The sequence below is a fragment of the Gopherus evgoodei genome, chromosome 5, assembly GCF_007399415.2.
Source record: "Gopherus evgoodei ecotype Sinaloan lineage chromosome 5, rGopEvg1_v1.p, whole genome shotgun sequence".
In the NCBI taxonomy this organism is placed as follows: Eukaryota; Metazoa; Chordata; order Testudines; family Testudinidae; genus Gopherus; species Gopherus evgoodei.
In genome coordinates, this window is record NC_044326.1 from 27,476,612 (window position 1) to 27,486,326 (window position 9,715).

The following is a 9,715-nucleotide window of genomic DNA, read 5'->3' on the forward strand; positions in this document are numbered from 1 at the left end:
AGTTTTGTAAAACAGATTGTATAAAGTCGAGTGCACGCGGCCACACTAACCACATTAATTCAACGGTGTGCGTCCATTGTCCGAGGCTAGCGTCTATTTCTGGAGCTTTGCACTGTGGGTAGCTATCCCATAGTTCCCACAGTCTCCCCCCGCTTCTTGGAATTCTGGGTTGAGAGCCCAGTGCCTGATGGGATAAAAATCATTGTTGCGGGTGGTTCTGGGTACAGCCTCACCCCTCCCTTCATGAAAGCAGCAGACAACCATTTCGTGCCTTTTTTCCTGGATGAACTGCGCAAACGCCATAGCACAGCAAGCATGGACCCTGCTCAGATCAATACTGCAATCGTGGACGTTGTAAACACCTCGCACGTTCTCGTGCAGTCTGTGCTGAACCGGGACCTGGAAAGCCAGGCGAGGAGGAGGCGGCGGCTAGGGCAGCGCAGCGACGAGAGTGATGAGGACATGGACATAGAATTATCTCAAACCGCGGGCCCCTGCTCTTTGGAGATCCTGCTGGTAATGGGGCAGGTTCTAGCTATTGAACGCCGATTTTGGGCCCGGGAAACAAGCACAGACTGGTGGGACCGCATAGTTTTGCGGGTGTGGGACGATTCGCAGTGGCTGCGAAACTTTCGCATGCGTAAGGGCACTTTCATGGAACTTTGTGACTTGCTTTCCCCTCCCCTGAAACGCCATAATACCAAGATGAGAGCAGCCTTCACAGTGGAGAAGCGAGTGGTAATAGCCCTCTGGAAGCTTGTAACGCCAGACAGTGACCAGTCAGTCGGGAATCAGTTTGGAGGCGGAAAATGTACTGTGGGGGCTGCTGTGATGCAAGTAGCCAAACCAATCATTAAGCTGCTGCTACGAAAGGTTGTGACTCTGGGAAACGTGCAGGTCATAGTGGATGGCTTTGCTGCAAGGGGATTCCCTAACTGGGGGGGGGGGGGGGTGATAGGGATATGGGTTCCATCTATCTTGGCACCGGAGCACCAGGGCACCCAGTATGTAAACCGCAAGGGGTACTTTTCAATGGAGCTGCAAGCACTGGTGGATCACAAGGGATGTTTCACCAACATCCACGTGGGATGGCCAGGAAGGGTTCATGACGCTCGCGTCTTCAGAAGCACTGCTCTGTTTAAACTGCTGCAGCGAGGGAATTACTTCCCAGACCAGAAAATAACAGTTGGAGATGTTGAAATGCCTATAGTTATCCTGGGGGACCCAGCCTACCCCTTGATGCCATGGCTTATGAAGCCATACACAGGCAGCCTGGACAGTGGTCAGGAGCTGTTCAACTACAGGCTGAGCAAGTGCAGGATGGTGGTAGAATGTGCATTTGGCCGTTTGCTGGCGCACATTACTCACTCGCTTAGACCTCAGCCAAATCAATGTCCCCTTTGTTATTGCTGCTTGCTGTGTGCTCCAGTCTCTGTGAGAGTAAGGGGGAGACCTTTATGGCGGGATGGGAGGCTGAGGCAAATCACCTGGCTGCTGATTATGCGCAGCCAGACACCAGGGCGATTAGAAGAGCATACCACGAAGCAGTGTGCATCAGAGAAGCTCTGAAAATGAGTTTCATCACGGGCCAGGGTACAGTGTGACTGCTGCATTTGTTTCCCCTTCATGAACTCCCCCCCTTTTATTGACTCCTTCCTTGTAAGCAACCCACCCTCCCCCTTTGATTACAGCTTGCTTAAGGAAATAAAGTCACTATCGTTTAAAAATCATGTATTCATTATTAAAAAGTCATTATAAAAAGAGGGAGAGAACTGACAAGGTATCCTGGGTGTGGTTTGGGAGGAGGATAGGAGGGAAGGAAAAGGCCATTAAAAACATTTCAGTGTAATGACAGCCTTTTGGTTGGACTGTCCACAGGGGTGGAGTGGGCAGGTGCATGAAGCCTTCCCCCACGCGTTCTTACATGTCTGGGTGAGGAAGATATGGAACATGGTGAGTGGTGGAGGTGGTTACACAGGGGCTGCAGCGGCACTCTGTGACCCCGCTGCTCTTCCTGAAGCTCCACCAGGCGTTGGAGGATATCAGTTTGATCACGCAGCAGCTCCAGTGTTGCATCCCGCCACCGCTGATCTTCCTGCCTACACCTCTGATCTTCCTGCCGCCACCTCTTATCTCAAGCATCCCTCCTATCCTGACGTTGGTCCCTCCTGTCCTCACGTTCACTGGCATCTTTCCTGTACTTTGCTACCACATCCTTCCACTCATTCAGATGAGCTCTTTCACTGCGGGTTACTTCCATGATTTCCAAGAACATTTAGTCTTGTGTCGTCTTTTTCCTCTGCCTTATCTGAGCTAGCCTTCGGGATGGAGTAGGGAGGCTTGAAAAATTTGCAGCTGCATGAGGGAGGGAAAAAATGGAGAGAAGTATTTTAAAAGATACATTTTACAGAACAATGGTTATACTCTTTCACAGTGAACAAAACTATTCACCTTACATAGCACATGTGATTTCACTACAAGGTCGCATTTTGCATCTTAATATTGAGTGCCTGCGGCTCTGGTGTTACAGATCTCACAGACTCAGGTCCGGGCATCAGAATTCAGCTTGCATGCGGCCATGGTAAGCCATTGTCTTTCGGCTTCTCCAGCCTTCATATACACAGTGTCCTCTGATGCTTCTTTCCTGTTAACATGCAGCAGCAGAAGCCAACCCCCCCATCCAATACTCTAGGATGATTGCTTTACCCCTCCCCCCACCGCATGGCTGGTATCATGGAAGATCACTGCTAATCACCCCCCTTCGCCCCCCCACCGCGTGGCTGGTAGCTGGGAAGATTCCTGCTAGCCAAATGCAAAAAAGGTCAGCGCTATCCTTCCTCCTCTCCCCCCGCTTGGCTGCATGCAAGGAAGGATTTCTTTTAAGCAACAGCCCAGTAGGAAAATGGCCATCTCTGTCCCCTTAATTAAATTCCTGAATTTCAACCAGGTTACCATGAACGATATCACTCTGCTGAGGATAACAGAGCGAGATAAAGAACGGATGTTTCTTTAATGCCAGCAATCACCGGGACCCTACGCAGCTATGCTTTGTCATGCAATGATACCCGATTACTTGCTACATGCATGGCGTGGTAAAGTGTCCTACCATGGTGGACGGAACAAGGCTGCCTTGCCCAGAAACCTTCTGCAAAGGCTTTTGGAGTACCTCCAGGAGCGCTTCATGGAGATGTCCCTGGAGGATATCCGCTCCATCCCCAGACATGTTAACAAGGTTTTCCAGTAACTTTACTGGCCGCAAATGCATCCCAAGCCCTCATGGCAAATCAATCATTAAACGCTTGCTTTTAAACCATGTTTTATATTTACAAAGGTACACTCACCACAGGTCACTTCCATGGCTTCACTGGGCTAGTGGCTTAGGAGGGTTGGGAGGGTAATTCCGTCGGGGTCACAAAAAGCTCCTGGCTGTTGGGGCTAATGGAGTCCTGTGTGCTCTCTGCAAGGTCATCGTCCTCTTTCTCATCTTCCCCCTCTGCAGAATCCTCAGCCATGATTGAGACTACAACCCCCACCTCGGAATCCATGGACAGGGGTGGGTAGTGGTGGCGCAGCCCCCTAAAATTGCATTCAGCTCAGCATAGGAGCGGCATATTTTCGGCCCTGACCCGGACCTTCCGTTTGCTTCTTTGGTTTTCTGGTAGGCTTGTCTGAGCTCCTTAACTTTCACTCTGCACTGCACTAAGTCCCTGGTGTGGCCTTTTTCCATCATAACCTTGGAAATTTTTTCAAATATTTTTTCATTTCGTCTTTTGGAACGGAGTTCTGTTAGCACTGAATCCTCTCCCCATATAGCGATCAGATCCAGTACCTCCCGTGCGGTCCATGCTGCAGCTCTTTTTCTATTCTCACGAGACTGCATTGCTACCTATGCTGATGAGCTCTGCGTGGTCACCTGTGCTGATCAGAGCTCCACGCTGGTCAAACAGGAAATGAAATTCAAAAGTTCATGGGGCTTTTCCTGTATACCTGGCCAGTGCATGCGAGTTCAGATTGCTGTCCAGAGCGGTCACAGTGGTGCACTGTGGGATACCGCCTGGAGGCCAATACCGTCGATTTGTGGCCACACTAACCCTAATCCGATATGGTAATACCGATTTTAGCGCTACTCCTCTCATCAGGGAGGAGTACAGAAACCGATTTAAAGAGCCCTTTATATCGATATAAAGGGCCTCGTAGTGTGGACGGGTGCGGCGTTAAATCGGTTTAACGCTGCTAAAATCGGTTTAAAGGCGTAGTGTAGACCAGGCCTAAGTCTCTCTTAATTTAACCTTTCAGATCTAATGAGAGCAAGAAATATTCTCAAATAACAAAGGGAGACTTTCCACAGGCTCAGGGTTTTCAACATTTTCTTGTTTTAAAAAATTCCTATATGTAAATTTGAGATATATTTTATTTATCATGATGCCTCAAATATATTATTGCTCAGGTATAGTAGTTCTGTCATTTTATACATCAAGCACATAAATTGGTTACTTTCAATCTTAAATTGTATGTTTGCATTAATAAAACACTATGCAGCACACTTAATTTTACAAAGCTGTTCTGACTGGAAGCTTTTAATAAAAGTTTTATATACAGATGAGTGATTCATTTTCAATACCTAATTGCTTAAACAATCTGATTACTGTGTTCTCCAACACCATTAACATGTCGATTTGTGAAGCAGGTATATTGTAATAATTGGGCTCTACGAATTTACCCTAATTATGAGCTCAACTGTAAAATAAGTGAAAGTTCATAAAGTGTTATAATAACCTATAACAAATGTTGGGAAAGCAGATGAAATTAGTCCAAACAAAGAGGTCTACTGATATAACTCAAGGACTGTGTTAAGATCATACCCGACAAACAAGTGTGGGATCAGAAATCAATGGACTGAAATTGGTGTGTTCAACATTAGGCCTATCTAGTTAGTATTTCACGCATCACTCCCTTTTGAGGGCCTCAAAAAGCAACTTTGAGGGAAATGCTGGCAGGCTGACTGAAAAACAAGAGAAGAGGAAGGAGTGAGCTTCCCCATCATTGCTGCCGCTACCACCATTTCCTTGGACGCCAGATCTTTATCCTAATCCTGAGAGATGTTCTGACCAGCCTGGGCCAGAGAGAGGGACACAAAACATCTCCACGCCTACCTGCTCCAGCTCAATCCTACCACCACTTGGGGAGGAGGGGTGATGTCTGTCTCTCATATATGCATGCCCACGTTGCTTTATTTCTTCTCTTTTGTACCCTCTCCTCTTTTAGAAAAGCTCTAAAAGAGCTGTCTTAGCTGGTCAAGGCTGCATATTTTGCATCACTGCTGTAGGTCTGTGACCAGAAAGTCAGCACCTAAATGGCCTACTGCTGGTATAAGTTTGCCAGGTCTCAAAGTGGCTAATAAGACCCTCTTTTTTGTGCCTGCATTTTTCCAGCAGTGAGGTTGCGCGTGAAAGTCAGAGACTGAACTTACATTTTCTGTCTTTGCTCATTCCTCTCTCTTCCCATGTGAGTGTGTCTTGATTTGTCTTTTGGGAAACAGGCTGGAGCTACTATTGCTGCTAAACTCCAATCGTATCTCAGCTAACCTCTTTTCCCCAAAAAGAACAGTTATGGCCATCTGTAATACCAGGAGGGAGACTGGAAAAAAAAAAAAAAAAAGGGGGGGGTGAGAGGGATCTTTCTAAAAGCTCTCTCCTGCAAAATGGAGGTGGGGAGGTTGTTAAAATGAACCCCCTATTAATACTCTACATTTTAAATGCTTTAACTATCTTCGCTGTACTTTCATTAAAGGATAATAGATTTTTAATAGCGCCATGGTTCTAAGCAGGCTAAGGGATACCAAACCCTGAATCTGTTTTTTAGTGTTGGACAGTTTCAGGGTTAGGCTAACACATTTAACTCTTTGGGCCCATATAGTCCTAAATTAATATAACGGGCTTATAACTTTTGAATACTGCACTTAGACTTAGTAGTAGGGCACTGCAAGACCCCTCTGATGGCAGAGGACAACAAATGTACTGATCCACTGTTTTTGGAAATAACCCAAATTTGATTAGAGTAAAATTTTATGAAGTGTTCACTAACCAGCAGCCTCCTGGGCTGGACTTTCAAAACGGAACTTATATCTCAAGTTTGAGGCACTCCCTCCATGACTGTTTTACACCCAAATCATGATGAGCAGTAGGTTATAGCAAGGCATATGCTCAGCTGTCTCCTTGAACTGGGTCTGGAATGCTAAACGGTTAGAATACCTGATTTACCAAAACTTGATCACTAGCTTATGTTGACAGACACTGAGCTATTATAAATACTCTGTATAACCACTTGGGACAAATTCATTGAGGCCAGGGTCTTGCCCAACTGCAAAGGAGCTCTTCTGCACATGGACATGTAAAAGCCTATGAAATACTTGTCCTAGCTGCTCACCCATCTTGCATTTGGTTAGGTGTTTTGAAAGGTACTGGTAGTCTACACATCACAGTGATAGGAAATATTGTTAAGTCACTGGCTGTGAATGTCTTATTAGATTTCGGACTGTAAATAAACATTTTAGAAGCTAAATTCTGCCACTAGCTCTGTCAGCAGGCATGGGTTTCTTCAGATCCACAGCTGTGTAAATGTTATACTTTGATGACAAGCTAATAGATTCCAAGGCCAGAAGGGAATCCAGTCTGACCTGTATAATACAGGCTATAGAACTTCCTGAAGACAATTCCTTTAAAGTATATCTTTTTTTTAAAATCAAGATCAGATTTTTAGTTTCCAGTGATGGAGAATCCACTGTGGTCTTTAGTAAACTGTTCCAATAGCTAAAGCTCACTGTGCCTTATTTCCAGTCTGAATTTGTCTTCAACTTCCAGCCATTGAATCTTGTACCTTTTGGCTGCTATATTAGAGCAAATATTCTAATATTTGTTCCCCATGTTGGTACTTATAGACAGTTTGAATTACCCCTTAATCTTCTGTTTCTTAAGCTAAATAGACTGAGCTTCCTGAGTTTCACTAGAAGGTATATTTTCTAATCCTTCAGTCTGTCTGTTGGTTCTCAGAATTTATCACCATTCTTAATTGTGGAATGTACTCAATTTGAGTTGTGAAGAGTGCTATACCCACAAAGCATTTGTAGTGTAGACAAACCCCTGACTCTAAAATAGACAACAGCTGGACAGAGTCAGTTGGTATAACATTGAAGGGTGTGGAGAAAAAGTTGGTGTTTTCTGCCTAATATGCAGGGTGTATTTATTAAATAAGTTTTTCTTAATCATTTTGAAGCTGAAATTGACAACGTGTTGAGGCCTGCATTTACTATAATCTATTAAAATTATTTTAGCAATTAGTTCATCAGTAAGTCCTCAAACTTTAATGAGTTAAAGTAGGGGTTCTTAAACTGGAGGTCAGGACCCCTCAGAGGATTGTGAGGTCATTACATGAGGGGTCACGAGCTGTCAACCTCCACCCCAAACTCCGTTTGCCTCCAGCATTTATAATGGTGTTAGATATATTAAAAAGTGTGTTTAATTTATTAGGGGGGGGTCACACTCAGAGGCTTGCAGTGTGAAAGGGGTCACCGGTAAAAAAAAGTTTGAGACCCACTGAGAAACAATCAGGGCTAAAACATCTTAACTTTTGATGTCAACACAAGCTTTATAAAGGTCACAATGTAATTACTACAGTTAAGTAGATATGTTTTCATCCTTTACGATGGAGGGAATGCTAGTATTTACATTTACATTTTTCTCAAGTATTTTCAGTTTCTGCTGTACAGAAAAGCTTTTGTCTTACTTACTTTGGTTTCAGTTGAGCTAGTAGGGGCAGAGAGTATTTTCTTCGTTTAGACTAGTTAATTCAAACTGAAAACCAATTGGGAGGTGAAGAAGCAGGAAAGCTTGTTTTCCTCTTCCAGTATATGAATAAAAACCATCTGGGAGAAGAGGTGGTCTGCTAATTCTGAAAATTTGAAGGACGGGGACAGATTTTCAAAGGCATTTAGGCAACTAAAGATGTAGAGAAGTGCCTAATGTGACTTTCAAAAGTGCCTAAGCAGGTTAGGTGTCTGTCTCCCATTGAAATCATTGGAAATTAGGCCCTTAATTTGCTTAGGCACTGCAGCCTATGTCTTCCCAGGAACTTAGGTGCCTTCCCTCTATGATCCATGGGGCCAGATAGGTACCTGGGAATGGGATCTATAAAATCCAGCATGCTAGGTGAGGAATTGTCTAAGCCAGCCATTGGGAGATGGAGACCAGGATGTGTCCTCTGCTTCACACCCAGGCTGGAGGTAGGCACCTCCCTCTGCTTGGGATCTACTGCTGTGAACATACTAGAACTAGATGTCTAGGCTGGGGGGGGCGGGGGTGTTTGCAAGTAGTGGGGGTCTTCCTTAACTTTTAGCCCAGTTTTAGAAAACTCAACTGGGATGTGGAAGACTTGCGTTCAATTTCCCCCCTCTGCCTGGTCTGGAGAAAGAGATGCCTGTTCAAATCCTTACCTCTCACAAATGTGCTTGAAGCACTGGGCTAGAGGGTGTTCTGATGTGGGTCTCACCTGTTGAAGCTGTTGTGTGTGTAAATAATGAACAGGTCATTGGAGTAGAGGGACTAGATCGGGGTGGGCAAACTTTTTGGCCCGAGGGCCACATCTGAGAATAGAATTTGTATGGTGGGCCATGAATGCTCACAAAATTGGGGTTAGGGTGTGGGAAGAGGTGAGGGCTCTGGTTGGGGATGTGGGCTCTGGGGTGGGTCTAGAAATGAGTTCAGGCTGTGGGAGGGGATCTGGGGTAAGTGCAGGAAGGGGTGCAAGCTGGGGCTGTGGGCTCGGGTGGTGCTGGGGATGAGAGGTTTGGGGTGCAGGAGGGTGCTCTGGGCTGGGATCGAGGAGTTTGGAGAGCAGGAGGGGGATCAGGGCTGGGTCAGGGAGTTGGGATGTGGGGAGAGGCTCAGGGGTGCAGGCTTCCAGGGCTACTTACCTCAAGGGGCTCCTGAAAGCAGTGGCATGTCCCTTCTCCGGCTCCTACGCGGAGGCGCAGCCAGGTGGCTCTGCACGCTACCCCATCTGCAGGCAGCACCCCTGCAGCTCCCATTGGAGCACCAGAGGGGGCCATTGGAGCATGTAGGAGCCAGAACGAGGCCATGCCGTGGCTTCTGAGAGCTGCGTGGAGTGGACCCCAACCCTGCTCCCCAGCTGGAGCACCGGAGCCAGGCCATGCCACGCTTCCAGGAGCCGCATGGTGCGGCCCCCGAGCCTGCACCGCAGTGGAGCATCGGAGGAGAGCCATGCCACGACTTCCAGGAGCCACGTGGTGCAGCCTCCGACCCTGCTCCCCGGCTGGAGCACCAGAGCGGGCAAGTCCCATACCCTGCTCCCCAGCAGGAGCTCGCAGGCTGGATGCGGCCCGTGGGTTGTAGTTTGCCCACCCCTGGACTAGATCATGCATGTTCCAAGTGAGTGTCATAACCAACAGGCTTTGGGGTCAGTCACTCTCTTTTTTGGCCCAATGACTCACTAGAGTATCCAAAATGAAATGGCTTCAACAGTAGACATTGAGAAAGACTCATTTGGGAATATCCCTTAGCCCAATGATTAGGATGCTCTGAGAGGCAGGATTTGAACAGGGGTCTCCCACATCCTACATCCTAGTTGAGTGCTCTAACTGCTGGGCTAAATTATAAGGGAGGCACCACTATCTCTTCTGGATTTTGAAAGGGGCCCTGCA